The sequence below is a fragment of the Schistocerca gregaria genome, chromosome 4 (genome assembly GCF_023897955.1).
Source record: "Schistocerca gregaria isolate iqSchGreg1 chromosome 4, iqSchGreg1.2, whole genome shotgun sequence".
In the NCBI taxonomy this organism is placed as follows: domain Eukaryota; kingdom Metazoa; phylum Arthropoda; class Insecta; order Orthoptera; family Acrididae; genus Schistocerca; species Schistocerca gregaria.
Genome location: NC_064923.1, coordinates 231,593,070 through 231,614,524, shown reverse-complemented (window position 1 = coordinate 231,614,524; position 21,455 = coordinate 231,593,070).

The window sequence follows — 21,455 nt, the reverse complement described above, 5'->3', positions numbered from 1 at the left end:
TGTGAGAGGTAAATGACAGTCATGGAGGTGTATACAGGTGAATAGATGTACAGTTGTTGAGAAACTGACCACCCAGGTGAACCAAGGAGATACCAGCAGTGTCTCCTCTAAGACTGTGTAGAGAACATTGATGTGCATGGGACTCTGCAGCAGGCATCTGTTTATGCAGCCACGTTGACTGTTGTTCATTATCAAAAAAGGCTGGAACTTGCATACCAGTAGTGCAACTGGACGTTCAAGTATTGCAATTGTTAGCCTTTTCATATGAATAACATTTTATGCTTCATTTGCAAACACCTTGCAAACTTGTTGGGTAGGGTCCAGGCTGGAGGGTTGTCATTATGGTCTGGGGAATGTTTTTATGGCATTTCATATCTGTCACTGGGAACAATGTCCATCCTTACAAAAATAGTTTAATGTAATTGGATTGAAAAAAAAATCTGCTCACCAAGTGGCAGCAGAAGGACAGATATTAAAAGAGGTTTTACTTATGCAAGCTTTTGGAGCCAGTGGTTCCTTCTTCCAGCAGAAGGGTTCAAGGGGAAAGAAGAGGGATGAAGGGAAGGAGCTGGAGAGCTTTAGGAAAAGGGGTAAAGTTTGTAAAAATCACCCAGAACCCCAGGTCAGGGAGACTTACTGGACTGAATCGGAAGGAAAACTGATTGTTGGGACTGCATCAGACGAGATTTGAAAACCAGAGAGCTTAAAAGTGGAAGACAGGGTAATATGCAAGACAGATATTACTGCTAAATTGTCGTGCATGAGTTAATAAGAATGAAAAGCTAAGTGCATTGTATGTAACAGAGTTGGGAGGGGGACAGCGAAAAATAGACAGGTCAGAAAATGAAAGATGTAGAAAACTAAAATGGTGTGAAGAAAGGAGTAATTACTGCGAAGAAACGATGTGACACAAAAAATTAACATAAATTAAGGCCAGGTGGGTGGTGAAAACAAAGGACATGTTCTAACGCTAGTCCTCACCTGTGGAGTTCTGAGGAACTGGTGTCTGGGGGAAAAATCCAGATAGCGGGTGCGGTAAAACAGGCACCGACTGTCATGTTGTAGAGCATGCTCTGCAACAGGATATCGGTTGTTGTCGGAATACACCCTCTGCCTATGCCCGTTCATCCCAACTGACAACGTGGTAGTCATGCCAATGTAAAAGGCTGAATGGTTTGTTTTTCTTCAGCACAATGGCACATACTAGCAGGACAATGCAATATGTCCCATAGCTTCCAGTGTAGGTGCATGATTTGAAGAGCACTGGGATGAGTTTACCATACTCCCTTGCCACCAGACTCCCTGGATTTGAACAGGCTGTTCAGGCCATGGACCCTTGACTATGAAACCTAGTGCATCTAGCCACGGCACTGGAGTCGGTATGGTTCCATATACCTGTTAGTACCTTCTGGAAGCTCTGTTGTGGATTTCTGTTGTGCTTTAACACTCAGAAGGTAATTGATTTGTGTCATTTTATCTGATAGTGCACAATGCCTCTACTTTGCTTGAGGATGTTGGCGCATAGTAGCCATTAGCAATTTTCTTTGCTTGTGCTATAACTTTCTTAAGGATTTTAACATATTACTTAATCTTTCTCTCTTGAGAGAGTGAGTGATTGTTATTTTTTAAGTACTTCAACATATCTCTTTTTTTGTAGGAAATTCTTGTGTCAGTTGTTATCCATGCCTTCCTTTTAGAGTATTTTGATCTAATATGTTCCAGTTTGAGAGGAAAAGCAATATTGAAGTGGTAGAGCGACATATTTTGGAAAGATTCCACTTTTGCATCTTTTATCTGCTTCACATATTTCATTCCTTTTTTTTTGTGATGCTAGGAAATTGTTGAAGGTTTCCAAATTTTCACAGTTGTATCTTCTAACTTAAGCTGTGTATTTTTTGTTGTAGCTTCAAGGGTGGAAACTTGTAAGATTGAGGACTTGGGAACTGTGGTCACTACCATCTGTATCCAAAGGTTCTTCAGGCTCGCAGAAACAGTTCGTAAATATCTGGTCTAAAATTGTTTTATTATGATTTTTGTATCTTATGGGGAAAAATATAATAACTTTCAGACTGAATGATCTTGTGAGATTCAAAAGAGATTCTCTCACCTACTCTGAAGTTTGAAAATCAACATTAAAGCCACCACTGAAAATGATTACTTTTTTGTTTTCATGAAGTTTGTTTAGGAATATTTCAAGATCATTGAGAAAGGTATTTGCATGACCTGTTAAATGATAAAACCATGCAAAAAAATGTTTGTTTTTAAAATTTGTATAACAGGTACCTCAAAATCCTTATCTTTATTTAAATAACCATGCTGGTTAAAAATTCTGTATTTTACAGAAATTTGTATAAATTATTCTTTTCTACATTTGTGATAACAAACTTAGTCATAAATTTGTTTTCTTACAGGCATAAATACCGTTTTGGAAATGAACGTACATGTGGTTTGTATGGTATTCCTGCCACTGGAAAGCTTATGATATCATTGTTATCTGCTAAGCTTTCTACACTTTTAGTGTCTTTGATTATTAATCGAAATGTCCTCGGTCCCAGGTTCAAAATCCGCCACTGCTTCAATTTTGTTTAATGATCAGCATTGGCTGCCAAAGAGTTCCAGCATAGGAAGTCGCCCTCATTCAGATGAGTATGGGGTAATAACAGCAGAGGAAAATGGTATAACAGTAGTAGTATTCCTTATAAACAGGAAGGTAGAGCAGAGTGTGTGCTACTGTCAACAGTTCAGTGATACGGTTGTTCTTATCAAAATAAACAGCAAACCAACACGAACAATGATAGTTCATGTATACATCCCGACATCGCTAGCTGAAGATGAAGAGATAGAGAAAGTATGTGAGGATATTGAAAGGGTAATACAGTGTGTAAAAGGGGATGAAAATCTAATAGTCATGGGCGACTGGAATGCAATTGTAGGGGAAGAAGTAGAAGAAAAGGTTACAGGAGAATATGCGCTGGGGACAAGGAATGAGAGAGGAGAAAGACTAATTGAGTTCTGTGATAAACTTTGGCTAGTAATAGTGAATACTCTGTTCAAGAATCACAAAATGAGGAGATATACTTGGAAAAACCCAGGTGATACAATAAGATTTCAGTTAGGTTACATCATGGTCAGGCAAGATTCCGAAATCAGATACTGGATTGTAAGGTGTACCCAGGAGCAGATATAGACTCAGATCACAAAGTAATAGTGATGAAGAGTAGACTGAAGTTTAAGAGATTAGTCAGGAAGGATCAATACGCAAAGAAGTGGGAAACGGAAGTACTAAGAAATGATGAGATATGCGATCTTGAAGTTCACTAAGGCTGTTGATACAGCAATAAAGAATAGCCCAGTAAGCAGTGTGGTTGAAGAGAAATGGACATATCTGAAAAGGGCAATTGCAAGATGGAAAAAAAAACTTAGTCACAAAGAAGGCAACTGCGAAGAAGCCATGGGTAATAAATACTTCAGTTGATCGATGAAAGAAGAAAGTACAAAAAAGTTCACGGAAATTCAGGAATACAGAAATACAACTCACTGAGGAATGAAATAAATAGGAAGTGCAGGTAAGCTAAAATGAAATGTCTACCTGAAAAATGTGAAGAAATTGAAAAAGAAATGATTGTTGGAAGGGCTGACCCACCATACAGAAAGTCAAAACAACCTTCGGTGAAATTAAAAGCAAAATTAGATTAGATTAATACTTGTTCCATAGCTCATGAATACGACACTTCATAATGCTGTGGAACGTGTCAGGTTAATAAAAAATAAAAAGATGTCTGTACAAGATATTACATTACACAAAATATTGAATGACACTAATGTTTAAGTTGTTGTTTTTTTCCCTTAATTTATATCTGACAATTCAGGCAATGAGTAGAAGGAGTTGTTATCTAGAAATTCTTTTAATTTATTTTTAAATGTTAGTTGGCTATCTGTCAGGTTTTTGATGCTGTTTGGTAGCTGACCAAAAACTTATGTGGCAACATAATTTACCCCTTTCTGTGCCAAAGTCAGATTTAACTCTCATCCTTTCTCCTGGTGTTATAGCTATGCGCACTGCTATTACTTTTGAACTGGGTTGGATTATTAACAACAAATTTCATAAGTGAATATATATACTGTGAGGTTACTGTGAGGAACCCTAGATCCTTAAATAGATGTCTGCAGGATGACCGTGGGTGGGCTCCAGCAATTATTCTGATTACACGTTTTTGAGCAATGAATACTTTTCTACTCAACGATGAATTACTCCAGAATATGATGCCATACGAAAGCAGTGAATGAAAGTAGGCATAGTATGCTAATTTACTGAGATTATTATCACCAAAATTTGCCATAACCCTAATAGCATATGTAGCTGAACTCAGACATTTCAGCAGACCATCAATGTGTTGCTTCCAGTTTAGCCTCTCATCAATGGACACATCTAAAAATTTTGATAATTCTATCTTAGCTACAGACTTCTGTTCAAAGTCTATATTTATTAGTTATATTTATTACTGGAGTTGTGCCATTTACTGTATGGAACTGTATATACTGTGCTGGCCACGGTGGTCTCGCGGTTAAGGCGCTCAGTCCGGAACCGAGTGACAGCTACGGTCGCAGGTTCGAATCCTGCCTCGAGCATGGATGTGTGTGATGTCCTTAGGTTAGTTAGGTTTAAGTAGTTCTAAGTTCTAGGGGACTGATGACCTCAGATGTTTAGTCCCATAGTGCTCAGAGCCACTTGAACCATTTGTATACATTGTGTTTCATCAAAATTTAAAGAGAGTCTGTTTGTTGAGAACCACTTAATAATTTTGTGAAAAACATCATTTACAATTACATCACTTAATTCTTGGTTTTTGGATGTTATTACTATACTTGTATCATCAGCAAAGAGAACTAACTTTGCATCTTCATCAATGTGGAATGGTAAGTCATTAATGTATATCAAGAACAGTAAAGGACCGAACCCTGTGGGACCCCGTACTTGATAGCCCCCCAGTTTGAGGAATCAGCTGTTGCTTTAACATTACATTAACCACTTATTTCAACTTTCTGCATTCTTCCAGTTAAGTATGAATTAAACCATTTGTGCACTGCCCCCCTCAAACCATAATGATTTAGCTTATGTAAAAGAATTCCATGGTTTACACGATCAAAGGCCTTTGATAGATCACAAAGAATACCAATGTCCGGTATTCAGAGCATTTAGTATTTGATCAGTGAAAGCCTATATAGCATTTTCTGTTGAAAAGCCTTTCTGAAAACCAAACTGACATTTTGTTAGTACTTTATTTTTACAAATATGGGGGGCTACTCTTGAATACATTACTTTCTCAAAAATTTTAGATAGAGCTGTCAGAAGAGAGATTGGGTGGTAGTTGTTGACATTCGACGTATCCCCCTTTTTATGCAATGGTTTTACAATGGCATATATCAGTCTATCGGGGAAAACACTCAGCTCCAAAGAGCTATTACATACGTGGCTGAGAATCCTACTTATCTGTGGGGAACAAGCTTTAAGTACCTTGCTGGAAATGCCATCAATTCTGGAAGAGCTTGTACTTTTCAGTGAGTTTATTATTTTACTGATTTCAGAGGGAGAGGTTGGTGGAATTACAGTTGTTTCAAACTGCACATGTATGGCCTCTTCTATTAGTAGCCTTCCCTCTTCTAGTGAAGATCTAGATCCTATTCTCTCCACAACATTTAAAAAATGGTTATTGAAAATATTTTCAATTTCTGATTGTTTGTTAGTACTTGTCATTCAGTTTTATGGCACTAAAGTATTCCTGTGCGCTTGGTTGCCCAGTTTCCCTTTCAATAATATTCCAAATTGCTTTAATTTTATTATCAGAGTTACTGATCTCAGACATGATACACATGCTTCTGGGCTTTTTAATAACTTTTCTTAGTACCGCACAATAGTTTTTATAATATTGAACAATTTCGGGGTCAGTACTCCCTCTTGCTGTTAAATACAGTTCTCTTTTACGGTTGCAAGATATTCTTATTCCTTTAGTTAGCCTAGGTTTTTTATATGTTTTCTTGGAATTATGTTTAACTATTTTCTTGGGAAAACAATTTTCAAATACCCTTAAAAATGTATCGTGAAATAAGTTATATTTCAAGTTTGCATCGGGTTCCTTATACACTTCATCCCAGTCTAGCTGCTGTAGGCTTTCCCTAAAGTTTGCGATATTTATATTGTTAATTGAACGCACTGCTTTGATAGTCTGATTTGATATACTGCATGGAGCTATGTCATGTACTGTAACTAGCTGTGCACCATGATCTGAAAGACTATTCTCAACAGGATAAGCATTTATGTCCTTAAACTTATCTTGGTCTATAAAAAAGTTATCTATCAATGTACTGCTGTTCTTTGTTATCCGAGTAGGAAAATCAATGATGGAGCTCAAATTGAAAGAACTGAGTAATACTACAAGGTCATTCTTCCTATTACACTCTTTTAGGGAATCAACATTGAAATCCCCACAAATGATAATTTGCATCCCCCTGTCTGACAGATAGCACAACAAAGCATCCAAGTTTTCTAGAAATAGCTGGAAATTCCCTGAGGGGGACTCATACACTGTTACAATTATGAAAGTGCCATCATTTAGTTTTAAGTTCAGTGGCACATGCTTCCATATGTTGCTCTACACAAAAATTTTTAGTTTCTAAATTTTTTGGACTGTGGAAGCTTTTGACATATATGGCAATTCCTCCTCTCATCATATTATCTCTACTTACATGAGCAGCTAATTTGTACCCATTGATTCTAACCTTTTGCACATCAGTGACAATGTGATGCTCAGACTGGCATACTACATCTATTACATTCTCAGTTTCTATATCTTCTAAACAAAAGAGAAGCTCATCAATTTTATTCTTCAATCCTCCAATATTTTGATGAAATATACTAACATTATTTTTCACTTTACTTTTGTTAGTATCTTGAACTTTTTTAACATATTTAGTACTTGCCCTGCTGAGTTTCCCACTGGACACTGATCTTACTCTGAAAAAGAGTGTCCACCATGAGATGTAGTTCCTCCCCCCTTTAAATTTCCTGCTATCAGTCCAGCCAGTTTACCCTTCCCTTTCTTGTTGAGGTGTAGGCCTTGTCTAGTATAGTCCCACCTACAGAGTGAATCAACAGGAACCACACCAATGTGTGACCCTGCACCAGATCCAAGTAGCCGTTCCAACTCCAAATTAACTCTCCTGACAGAAGAGCTCAAATGACGTCGGTTGTGGCGCTCCAGAACCAACACAAACCCAACACCGGTATGACTCGATGTTGATGCAATCTTTGGAAAGATCACACTCTATGCTGTACCCCGGATATCTGTCAATACTGTTTCCCGGCCAACCCACAATAACCACGGTATCTTCCTTAGTAAAGCCTCTACATAGTGAACCTAAATCCTCTGTAACCTGCCCCAGTCCAGCACTAGGTTTGAAAAAACTTGTGACCTGGTATTCTGACTCTAATTCATCCTGCAGAAGTTGGCTCACTCCCCTAGAATGCAAACTACCTAGCAACAAGACTTTCTTTCTCTTTGCAGACTTCCCTACATTCTTATTCAATTTGCTGCTGAAAGCTTGTTGAGCCCTGTCTACATCTACTCCTGTGAGAGGCTCATCAGTTTCTGACATAGGCAACAGGTGAAACCTATTTTGTACATTAATAACAAAGCTGTCAGAAGAATTTCTTGGTCTGTTCCTTATGCCTGTTTCCACTTCCTACCCCTGTTTACCCTTCTCCCGCCTTAACCTGCCCAGTTCTCGCCTAGCCTCATCTAACTCAGCCTGAAGGGCATCAATTTTCCCCTCCTGTTCCACAATCTTTCTATCTCTACTGCATAGCCTACAGAACCACTGATGAGCCTTGCTCATTCTCCCAATTCCCATGCCACTACAATCGCCCCAATGAAAAAAGTTACTACATCCATCACCCCAGACCCCGGAGCTAACGATTCTACGGCACGTCAGGCACTTTACACTCATGGTACAAATAGATTTTAATGACAGAAAGACAAGTTACTGGAAAACAATGAAAATACTTGTACGAAAAATTAGACCTACTTGCAACTATGTAAACAGTGGTTCAGAAGTATTTTACTGGAAATTACTTAAGAGATGACGATACTCTACAGATATAAAGGGGCAGAAAATTTATTTAGCAAACTAAACTATCAGTAAATGCACTTAAAATTGAGGTATGAAGTTTAGTCTGAAAGCTCAGAAGTTCGACCTGGTCGCGATGTGTAAACAAAACAAACTTTACGTGATTACTGTGAAAATACCCAAGTAAGACAAAAACCTTTAATGGTACGCTTGAAGAGCACTATGATTAATGTAATAATTTAGTTTAAAGTGTTAAAAACAGTTTATTACTACGTAAATTACTTATCTTGTACGAGAGCTGTGACTCAGACATCCATATAGCAGGCGCAGGGCTACCTGAACATTAAGAATGCAATGGGAATTCCACTCTTAAATGCAGAGGAGAGAATGGATAGGTGGAAAAAGTATATTGAAGGACTCTATGAGGGGGAAGATTTGTGTGATGTGACACAAGAAAAAACAGGAGTCAGTATAGGAGAGATAGGGGATCCAGCATTAAAATCAGAATTTAAGAGAGCTTTGGAGGGCTTAAGATCAAATAAGGCAGAACCAATAAATAATATTCCATTAGAATTTCTAAAACCATTGGGGGCAGTGGCAATAAAACAGCAATTCATGTTGGTGTGTAGAATGTGTGAGTCTGGCAACATACCATCTGACTTTCAGACAAATATCATCCACATAATTCTGACATCTGCAAGAGACGAAAAGTGCAAGAATTATTGCACAATCAGCTTAACAGCTGATGCATCCAATATGCTGACAAGAGCAATATACAGAAAAATGGAAAAGAAAATTTAGGATGTGTTAGATGATGAATAGTTTGGCTTTAGGAAAGGTAAAGGCACCAGAGAGGCAATTCTGAAGTTGTGGTTGATAATGGAAGAAAGACTAAAGAAATCTCAAGACATCTTTGTAGGATATGTCAACCTGGGAAAAGCATTTGCTAATGAAAAATCTTACAAGACGATTGAAATTCTGAGAAAAATCAGGGTAACAGAGATGGGTAATATGCAATATGTACAAGAGCCAAGAGGGAATAATAAGAGTGGATGACGAAGAACGAAGTGCTCTGCTGGTTAAAAGGGATGTTGCTGATTAAAAGAGATGTAAGACAGGAATGTAGTCTTTCACCAATACTGTTCAATATGTACACTGAAGAAGCAATGGTGCAAATAAAGGAAGGTTCATGAGTGGATTTAAAATTCAAGGTGAAAGGCCAGCAGTGATATGTTTCGCAGATGAAATTGCTATCCTGAGTGAAAGTGAAGAGGAATTACATAATCTGCTGAATGGAATGAACATTCTAATGAATACAGAATGTGGATTAAGAGTAAATCAGTGAAAGACAAAAGAAACGAGAAGTAGCAGAAATGGGAACAGCAAGAAACTTAACATCAGGATTGATGATCACAAAGTAGATGAAGTTAAGGAATTCTACTAACTAGGCAGCAAAATAATAAGTGACAGATGGAGCAAGGAGGACAGCAAAAGCAGACTAGCACTGGAAAAAGGGGCATTCCTTGGCAAGAGAAGTTCACTAGCATCAAACATAGCTCTTAATTTGAGGAAGAAGTTTCTGAGAATGTACATTTGGAGCACAGCATTGTATGGTAGTGAAATATGGACTGTGGGAAAACTGGAACAGAATGGAATTGAAGCATTTGAGATGTGGTGCTACAGGTGAATGTTGAAAAGCAGGTCGACTGATAAGTTGAGGAATGCAGAGGTTCTGTGTGGAATCAGAGAGGAGAGGAATATGTGAAAAACACTGACTAGGAGCAGGGACAGGGTGTTAAGGCATCTGTTAAGACATTAGGGAATCACTTCCATAGAACTAGATGGAGCTTCAGTAGGAAAAAAGTGTAGAGAGAGACAGAGAGTGGAATCCATTCAACAAACAACTGTGGATGTAGGCTGCAAGAGCTACTCTGGGATGAAGATGTTGGCACAGGAGACGAATTTGTGGCAGGCACTACAGCCACAAAAGTAATTAATACCTGGGCACTAATGCTAGGTTCCTGCATGTTCACCAGCAGAGTGACCTGTCAGATCTTCAGGCAGCGTTGTCCACCGCTACTTACAGACGAAACAATAACTCATCAAGAAGCCTTTGGGCATGTAGATGAGTAAAGTAACACATCAACTCCATTCATTCAGTGTATTTCATAGAACCAATGAAGGAGAAGATCTTCAGGGATTTACACTGCAGAGCCAAAGAAATTGGTGCACGTGCCTTATATTGTGTAGGACCCCAGAGAGCACACAGAAGTGCCGTAACAAGATGTGTCATGGACTAGACTAATGTCTGAAGTAGTGTTGGAGAGAACGGACACCATTAATCGTGCAGGGCTGTCCATAAATCTGCAAGAGTGTGAGGGGGTCGAGATCTCGTCTGAACAGCATGTTGCAAGGCATTCCAGATATGCTAAATAATGTTCATGTTGGGGAGTTTGGTGGCTAGTGGAAGTGTGTAAACTCAGATGAGTGTTTGTGGAGCTACTCTGCTGCAATTGACAAAGTCCATTGCAATGCACAATGGAGTTGGATGGATGCAGGTGATCAGACACGATGCCTACATATGTGTCACATCTCAGAGTCAAATATAGATGTATTAGGGCCCCATATCACTGCAATAGCACACTCATCACACCACTACAGAGCCTCCACCTGCTTTAACAGTCCCCTACTGACATGCAGGGTGTATCGATTCATGAGGTTGTCTCCATACCCATAGATGTCCAGCCACTTGATACAATTTGAAACAAGACTTGTTCAACCAGGCAACAGGTTTCCAGTTATCAGTATTCATCAGTGTTGATGGGCCCAGGCGAGGCATAAAGCTTTGTGTCGTTGTCATCAAATATACACAAGGAGGCCTTCAGCTCAGAAAGCCCAACATCCTAGGAGCACCTCAAACACCAAAATTCGATCCCACGAGAACCAAAACCATCTCAATACCTTAACTAACAACAATAACAATAATAATGCTGCTTAAATTTAGCTGTATGCCAATTATGAACAATTACCCAAATACATTAGCTGCTAAGGTATAGGTGTTTCACAAAATCCCTGAATTACTAACCAGCATTTCTGTAACCTTACAATATATTTGTCTTCAATCACTGAGCCTGGGCATATTTCCTGATAGATTTAAATTCATTGTAAAAACACCAATTTACAAAACTGGAGATATGCACACCACCTCTAATTACAGGCCTACGTCACTCATTTCAATCTTTTCAGAAGTGCCTGAGAAAGTAATATATGATGGGAATGCGGACTCAGTTTGGCCTTTGTAAAGGTTTCTCCACAGATAAAGCAATACAAGGCTTAAAAAATGCAGTCCTAGCGGAGACAATACTTGGAAAATTATCGTGTTGATGTAGTTTGTGGTGTTGCCAAAACCTGAACTTCTGTCACACTGAAAAAATTCTCTTCAGTCATCATTGGTCCTGTTCTTGCAGGTTTTGGAAACACCACAAATTACGCCAAAAGGATAATTTTACAAGTTTATCTCTGCTAGGGCTGCGTTTTTTATGTCTTGCATTGCTTTCTCTGTGAAGAAACCTTTAAAAAGGCCAAACTGAGTCAGCATTCCCATCATAGATTACTTTCTCAGACAGTTTTGAAAAGATTGAAAGGAGTGGTGTAGCTCTGTAATTAGAGGTGGTTTGCATATCTCCAATTTTGTGAATTGGTGTTATTACAATGAATTTAAACCTGTCAGGAAATATGCCCTGGCTCATTGATTGGAGACAAAGATGTTGTAAGGTTACAGAAATGTTGGTTAATATTTCGGGAATTTTGTGAAACACCTATGCCTTTGCAGTTAAGGTAATTGAGTAATTGTTCAGCAGTGGCCTTTAGCTAAATTTAAGCAGCATTATTACTGTTAGTATTGTTAGTTAAGGTATTGAGATGGTTTTGGCTTTGGTGGGGTCGGATTTTGGTGTTTGAGGTGCTCCTGGGGTGTTGAGCAGCAGTGGAAGACACCCTTTTGACAAGTTTCAGTCATCATAAGTAATCACTCAGAATCTGCAGCACCATGTGTCATGCCATTGAGCTCCTCCCTGGCAAATTTTCATGATTTTTGTCAACACAGATTGTACAACAAAGAAAAGAGAAGAGTCTGGAAATGGAAATTTGTGAGATGAGATGTTACTGTGAAACATGTAAGTTGTAATCTGAGTTTATACTGAGTTTGAGTTGTAGTCTGCCCAGTAAATCAGATTGTTCCAGAGTACATAGCCTGATCTTCTTCATAGTAAAAGTAGTTTTATGGGGAAAACAGCTGGAAGAAGTGGAGGATCTGTCTGGTATAAGATAAAAGCATACTTCACAACATCTAAAACCCTCACAATGTCTTAAGGATAACCCTATCAAGCCAGCACAAGATTGGAGTATTCTGCAAGAAGCATTATCACAGCCAACAGAATTACTACATTTTAGTGAGGTGATGAATTCTGTAATCTCATTGGGGATTGTATTTTTGAAGCTGATGTATGTTGGAGTCATATGAAGTCTTTGCACAAGTAAATATAATGCATCTGTTATTTGGTTGTTAATTACTGCATGAATCATTTACAGCTACTGTGAAGAAGTTATCATTGAATTTGGTGACTAGTGATATGAGAGTATCACAATTTCTGCTAGAGGTATAGTCTAGTGCCTCTGTTTCATTTGGATAATTATTTTTCATTGCTTTCTGTTTAATAATGTTCCAATTCGTTTCTGCCTTATTCCTGTAGTGTATTTTTTGTGTGTAGTAAATGAGCTTTGCCATTTTATTGACTGATAGGAGGATTTTACAATACTGGTGGAAATGGAGTTTCAGATCTTGGCTACTACTTGTTCTCTAAATTACGTAGAGTCTCCATTCCCAGCATGAGATACTTTAATCCCCAGTTTTTCATTTCATACCATTACTAGTGCTCATTTCTCCTTCATTTGTTTCAGAGGAAAAGAAGACTCAATATGCTGTATGATATGTTTAAGAAAGAGTTAAATTTTCCCTCAACAGTGTCTGCTTTATAAATTTCTCATTAGCATTCTATGATATAGTACTTGCCTTCTGCAATCTGCACCTCACTGATCAGGAAGCTTTATTGTTAACATTTGACCATCACAGTCAGATGAACCATTGATTCTTGGCTTCACAGCTACATCAATACAGGTTGTGTGATCTAAATTACAAATTATCAGTAACAATATACTCTTCAATACTCATAGGGAATTTTACCATGGAAAATAATCAAATCTGGACATCAACAAATGTAGGTGCTCTCAGTCAGTGCTCTCTGACAGAAGGTCAACATTCAAGTCTTAACATGTTGAAATAGCCACTAATGCTTAGTGCTGAAAAAAATTACTGACAAAAAATTGTAAATGTTTTGAATGTACTTAACACTAATAATTATGGGACTTACTTCTAGATTGTTTTATATATGTACATTAGTTGGGAAATGCATACTTTGAAAGTGGCCACTACTCTTTGTGTTTTACCAGTCACCTGCTATTTTTATCGGATACTTCAAACAAAGCATTTAATTTACACAGACCAAAAGTGGCTGTCTATGTACTGACAAAGTCAAGATCAGTTTAAAACAAAGACCAAATATTCTGATAAATTGTTGAAGCGGCTACAATTTCCTGCCTAATGACTACAGACAACTTGTTACAGGCTTTTGTACCAAAGTATACAATTCTGTTGAGAAACTAGTTGTGGTGTTCTTCAGTTCCAGGAGATTAATTTGATGCAACATTCTATCATAGCCTATCCTACATATACCTCTTCACCTTTGCATTACTACTGCAACATACATTCATTTGAACTTGCTCACTTTGTTCAAGCCTTGGTCTCTTTACAATTTTTACTCTTCTCACTACCATTCATTGCCAAAACGACAGTTCCTTGACGCCTCAGGTCGTGTCCTGTTAATAGATCCCTTCTTTTAGTCAAGTTGCCCCACAAACTTTTTTTCCCCAGTATGATTCAGTACCTCCCCATTTATTCAATCTAACTGTCTGATCTTAAACAGTCTTCTGCAGCACTACATTTCAAAACTTTCTGTTTTCTCCTTGTCTGAACTGCTTATCATCCTTATTACACTGTTATACTGAGCTACACACTAGACACACTACACACAGACCAAAAGTGGCTGTCTATGTACTGGCAAAGTCAAGATCAGAAAATGCTTCCTAGCACTTAGATTTATGTTGATGGTTAATAATTTCCTCTTTTTAAGAACTAATTTTCTTGCTATTGTCAGCCTGCATTTTATATCTTCTGTACTTTGGCCATAATTAGCTATTTTACAGCCTGAATACTAAACTTCACCTACTACTTTTATAAACTTACATAGTCTGTATAGAAATTATTTTTACTTATGTGCAGAAGTGCGAAAGAAACCGATACAGGCATGAGCATTCAAATACGGAGATCTGTAAAAAGCAGAATACAGCGCTGTGGTTGGCAGTGCCTATATACGACAACAAGTGTCTGGTGCAATTGTTAGATCAGTTACTGCTGCTACAATGGCAAGTTTTAAAGATTTAAGTGAGTTTGAAAATGTTGTTATAGGCGGTGCATGAGCGATGTGACACAGTGTCTCTGAGGTAGTGATGAAGTGGGGGTTTTCCCTTATGACCATTTCACAATTGTACCGTGAATATCAGGAATCCAGTAAAACATCAAATCTCTGACATCGCTGTGGCTGAAACATCATATCTCTGACATTGTTGCGGCTGGAGAAAGATCCTGCAAGAATGGGACCAACAGTGACTGAAGAGAATCATTCCATGTGACAGAAGTGCAACCCTGTTGAAGCTGGGGAAGGCTCCGTTATGATGTGGGGCATGTGCAGTTGGAGTGATATGGGACCCCTGATATGTCTAGATATGTCTCTGACAGGTTACTTGTACGAAGGCATCATGTATGATCACCTGCATCCATTCATGTCCATTGTGTATTCCTTACTGACTTGGGCAATTCCAGCAGGACAATGCAGCACCCCACACATCCAGAATTGCTACAGAGTGGCTCCACGAACACCCCCCCCCCCCTGCCCCCTCCACAAGTTTAAACACTCCCCTGGCCATCAAACTCCCCAAACATGAACATTATTGAGCATATCTGGAATGCCTCGCAACATGCTGTTCAGAAGAGATCTCCACCCCCTCGTACTTTTATGCTCATTCATACTCTTAGCCACATCGTCTGGTAAGATTACACGACATTTAGTCAAAGTGTATGCATTAACATAAATCTTGAAAAAATTCACATGACATTCATAGTGTGTTTATTCCTCATGACACCAGTGGGAGCAGTTATTACACGTGATCCAGAATTATGTGACGGGCTCCTATTAGGCTTCATCACACCCTGGACAATTCAAACTATTGGAACCCTTGTTAGATTTGGACCTGTTTGTTTGTGATGTGGTCACATGGATAGTGCAGTTTATGTCTAGAGAGTCTACGTTGTTGTTGTTGTTGTTGTTGTTGTTGTGGTCTTCAGTCCTGAGACTGGTTTGATGCAGCTCTCCATGTTACCCTGACCTGTGCAAGCTTCTTCATCTGCCAGTACTTACTACAACCTACATCTTTCTGAATCTGCTTAGTGTATTCATCTCTTGGTCTCCCTCTACGATTTTTACCCTCCACGCTGCCCTCCAATGATAAATTTGTAATCCCTTGATGCCTCAGAACATGTCCTACCAACCAGTCCATTCTTTTTGTCAAGTTGTGCCACAAACTCCTCTTCTCCCCAATTCTATTCAATACCTCCTCATTAGTTATGTGATCTACCCATCTAATCTTCAGCATTCTTCTGTAGCACCACATTTCGAAAGCTTCTATTCTCTTCTTGCCCCAACTATTTATCGTCCATATTTTTACTTCCATACGTGGCTACACTCCATACAAATACTTTCAGAAACGACTTCCTGACACTTAAATCTCTACTCGATGTTAACAAATTTCTCTTCTTGAGAAACGCTTTCCTTGCCATTGCCAGTCTACGTTTTATATCCTCTCTACTTTGACCATCATCAATTATTTTACTCCCAAAATAGCAAAACTCCTTTACTATGTTAAGTGTCTCATTTCCTAATTTAATTCCCTCAGCATCACCCAACTTAATTCGACTACATTCCATTATCCTCGTTTTGCTTTTGTTGATGTTCATCTTATATCCTCCTTTCAAGACACTGTCCACTGCTCTTCCAAGTCCTTTGCTGTCTCTGTCAGAATTACTATGTCATCGGCGAACTTCAAAGTTTTTATTTCTTCTCCATGAATTTTAATATCTACTCCGAATTTTACTTTTCTTTCCTTTACTACTTGCTCAATATACAGATTGAATAACATCGGGGAGAGGCTACAACCCTGTCTCACTCCCTTCCCAACCACTGCTTCCCTTTCATGCCCCTCGACTCTTATAACTGCCATCTGGTTTCTGTACAAATTGTAAATAGCCTTTCGCTCCCTGTATTTTACCCCTGCCACCTTCAGAATTTGAAAGAGGGTATTCCAATCAACATTGTCAAAAGCTTTCTCTAAGTCTACAAATGCTAGAAATGTAGGTTTGCCTTTTCTTAATCTTTCTTCTAAGGTAAATCATAAGGTTAGTACTGCCTCACATGTTCCAACATTTTTACGGAAGCCAAACTGATCTTCCCCGAGGTCCGCTTCTATCAGTTTTTCCATTCGTCTGTAAAGAATTCGCGTTAGTATTTTGCAGCTGTGACTTATTAGACTGATAGTTCGGTAATTTTCACATCTGTCAACACCTGCTTTCTTTGGGATTGGCATTATTATATTCTTCTTGAAGTCTGAGGGTATTTCACCTGTCTCATACATCTTGCTCACCAGATGGTAGAGTTTTGTCATGACTGGCTCTCCCAAGGCTATCAGTAGTTCTAAAGGAATGTTGTCTACTGCCGGGGCCTTGTTTCGACTCAGGTCTTTCAGTGCTCTGTTACACTCTTCACGCAGTATCCTATCTCCCATTTCGTCTTCATCTACATCCTCTTCCATTTCCATAATATTGTCCTCAAGTACGTTGCCCTTGTATAAACCCTCTATATACTCCTTCCACCTGTCTGTCTTCCCTTCTTTGCTTAGAACTGGGTTTTCATCTGAGCTCTTGCTATTCATACAAGTGGTTCTCTTCTCTCCAAAGGTGTCATTAATGTTCCTGTAAGCAGTATCTATCTTACCCCTCGTGAGATAAGCCTCTACATCCTTACATTTGTCTTCTAGCCATCCCTGCTTAGCCATTTTGCACTTTCTGTCGATCTCATTTTCGAGACGTTTGTATTTATTTTTGCCAGCTTCATTTACTGCATTTTTATATTTTCTCCTTTCATCAATTAAATCCAATATTTCTTCTGTTACCCAAGGATTTCTATTAGCCCTCCTCTTTTTACCTACTTTATCCTCTGCTGCCTTCACTACTTCATCCCTCAAAGCTACCCATTCTTCTTCTACTGCTTTTCTTTCCTCCATTCCTGTCAATTGTTCTCTTATGCTCTCCCTGAAACTGTCTACGACCTCTGGTTTAGTCAGTTTATCCAGGTCCCATCTCCTTAAGTTAGCACCTTTTTGTAGTTTCTTCAGTTTTAATCTACAGTTCATAACCAATAGATTGTGGTCAGAGTCAACATCTGCCCCTGGAAATGTCTTACAATTTAAGACCTGGTTCCTAAATGTCTGTCTTACCATTATATAATCTATCTGATACCTTTTAGTATCTCCAGGATTCTTCCATGTATACAACCTTCTTTTATGATTCTTGAACCAAGTGTTAGCTATGATTAAGTTATGCTCTGTGAAAAATTCTACCAGACGGCTTCCTCTTTCATTTCTTCCCTCCAATCCATATTCACCTACTATGTTTCCTTCTCTCCCTTTTCCCACTGACGAATTCCAGTCACCCATGACTAATAAATTTTCATCTCCCTTCACTACCTGAATAATCTCTTTTATCTCATCATACATTTCATCTATTTCTTCATCATCTGCAGAGCTAGTTGGCATATAAACTTGTACCACTGTAGTAGGCGTGGGCTTCGTGTCTATATTGGCACAATAATGCATTCACTATGCTGTTTGTAGTAGCTTACCCGCACTCCTATTTTTTTATTCATTATTAAACCTACTCCTGCATTACCCCTATTTGATTTTGTATTTATAACCCTGTATTCACCTGACCAAAAGTCTCGTTCCTCCTGCCACCGAACTTCACTAATTCCCACTATATCTAACTTTAACCTATCCATTTTCCTTTTTAAATTTTCTAACCTATCTGCCCGATTAAGGGATCTGACATTCCACGCTCTGATCCGTAGAACGCCAGTTTTCTTTCTCCTGATAATGATGTCCTCTTGAGTAGTCCCCGCCCGGAGATCCAAATGGGGGACTATTTTACCTCCAGAATATTTTACCCAAGAGGACGTCATCATCATTTAATCATACAGTAAAGCTGCATGCCCTTGGGAAAAATTACGGCTGTAGTTTCCCCTTGCTTTCAGCCATTCGCAGTACCAAAACAGCAAGGCCGTTTTGGTTAGTGTTACAGGGCCAGATCAGTCAATCATCCAGACTGTTGCCCCTGCAACTACTGAAAAGGCTGCTGCCCCTCTTCAGGAACCACACGTTTGTCTGGCCTCTCAACTGATACCCCTCCGTTGTGGTTGTACCTACGGTACGGCCATCTGTATCGCTGAGGCACGCAAGCCTCTCCACCAACGGCAAGGTCCGTGGTTCATGGGGGGGGGGGGGAGGGGGGGGGGCTACGTTGTTAGGTACTGGTACTTTGTCTCTGTTTAGTTTTGTTTGAATTAGCTTGTTTTTCTAACAACACGTTTTTGTACAGAAACCCATGCACAATCTCAGATTTCTTTGCCATTTTCTACTTTTCTCTAGGTCAAACGTCTTGTGGCAGTGGATAAAAATTAGCTACGCCTAAACCTGCCTGTATATCAGCACTCTGAATTTCATTTGTGTCATGTTCTTGTTTTTTTCCTAGTGACTGCACAGGCATATCATCTGTCACTGAGGAGCAGAATTTGCCTGTGGTTGGCTCCTTTGTCTTCTTCAGTTGTTGGACATTTGGTTTTGTCAGTAATTTTCTGAAAGAGCAGTCTTTTTGTGTGAAGACATCTGGACTGAACAGGAGTATTCTCTTTAACTCAAAGGATATTTCAGCTTTTTGGATTGTGGATACTGTGGAATATGTAGCTAGCAATAAAAGCATTCACAGTTGTCTGTCTAATTGGTGTCCCCAAAATAATAACCATGAACTTATCTGTTCCCCAGTAGCTTAAAGAGTACAATGGGTGAATCATTGTGTAATCGATAAGTCGCACCACGGCCTCTAGTAGAACGTCTTTGCCGTAAGAGCACACATGGGGCTTGGGGGTATGAGGGCAATGACAGTATGACTGGGAAGGTGAGAAAAGTAGAAAATGGCAAAGAAATCTGAGATTTTGCATGGGTCTCTGGCCAAGTTGGAAGCAGGCAGTGAGGTGAGTAGTGTGCCAGCAGCTGATGGCTGGTCAAAGTTCGGCAGTTAACACTTACAGGCCCTGAGGATATCAGTGATACCAGGAGGAGACATTCAGGCAGCTTCCTGGAATGTGAACCATTATTACCTCAATTGCCATCTGCTGCAAAGCTTTGGACATGTGGGATGTGTATTGAGGGAAGGAGCATGTTGTGTTCTTCAGTGACTGACTGACTGGACCTAGAGAGGGACAGCAGACTGCTGCTGTGTTGAAGTTGTGTGCCTGCTCCAAGCTGTTCTTCCTGGATTGTTGTACAGGTACATCTAGCAAGCTTCCGATTTGGGTTATTGGATGCGAGTGAGCCAGTCATTGACAGTAACCATAGCTGGAACTGTCATTTGCTGTACCATACTGTGACTGTTTAGCTCAGTAGTTTTCTGTTTGTTTGTTTGAGGTTCAAGTCTGGTTTCATATCAGACTTCTGATTATTGATCCCACTTCTATTTTCAGGCAGGAAAGTTGTGTGTGCACTCTTACAAAACTACTGAATTTGTTTCTTTACATAATGTTTCAATCTGAGTGTTATTTGCTGTAAGGCATCGGATTTGTGGTGGCACACATCTGTGTATGAAGTGGGTTCATTTCATGTGTCACACGTCTTGCATCTACTGTTACTGAAGCCTGCAGTTTCATCTGTTGTCTTATTGCGTGTTTATACTCCCTACTCTGACTGTGTTTTCTTTTTATTTGTCTGTAATGGCGAGGCCTCGTAATCTTCATTATGAAGTCTGTGTCAGTGAGGACTTTATTTTGTATTTGTTATTATTACCTTATGTGTGAGTATAAAGTTATTCAAAAAATTATATTCTATCTGCTCTTAGTCAGGGGTTAGTTTCCCAACTGAATGTGTTAGGTTGGGGTTTTGTGCTCTGTTCTGTGTGCCACTTACTTTTTTACCCTTCACTCATGTAGTGCTAGCTTCGTACATATTGTGGTTGGCAGTCGAACTTCTTACTTGGTAACTGTGTTTAGGTTTTGGCCACCTTACGCATTTCATTAATTTCACTTTGTTCACTCACTGAAAAATTATTCCCCTTTTTCTTGTTGCTGTAATTTTGACTGTCGTGCAGTGGCATTTAGTATATAGTAAAAGCTTGGCACAGTTCTTGTACTAAATTCTGTATTTCGCTGTTAATTAGGCTGCCATTTGTGTCTATTTTGGTCTGTCGTGGGTGGAATCAGCATAGTTGATACAGGAGGTGCAGCATCCAAAACTGGAGCCAAGTCTGAACAGACCACCAGGGCTCCTGTGCCACTGAATCTTTCCAAGCTCAGTAGGCATTGCCAAGACAGAGTTGTATAACAAAGCGATGTATTTATTTGTGTCTTAAGCATTGCGCTCCTACTCCAGCTTTCCTTTTATTTTCTTATTTTTAAAAATTCTACTTCATGTAAATTTTTGAAATGTTAACCAGCTAATTTACCTATAGAATAATTACTAGATTGTTTAATTAAATGTGTTTATTCAAGTGTGGTTCGGCCAACTGAAAGGTGTTAATCTTACTCCTTGTATGCACTGTTCTTGAACTGTCCAAACACTAGGAGGTTTAAGATCTGTTATTTTCAGGAAGATTCTTACTGGCTATTGTACCATTCAGGGCCCAGTATTTAACATCAGATTTGTCAGGTTATTTCTTTTGCATGCCCTAAGCTCCTCTGCTATCTGGCAATGTAGTATTTTTCTTATACTGAGATTATCAGCAAAGTATACAAAATGGTTCAAATGGCTCTAAGCACTTTGGGACTTAACATCTGAGATCA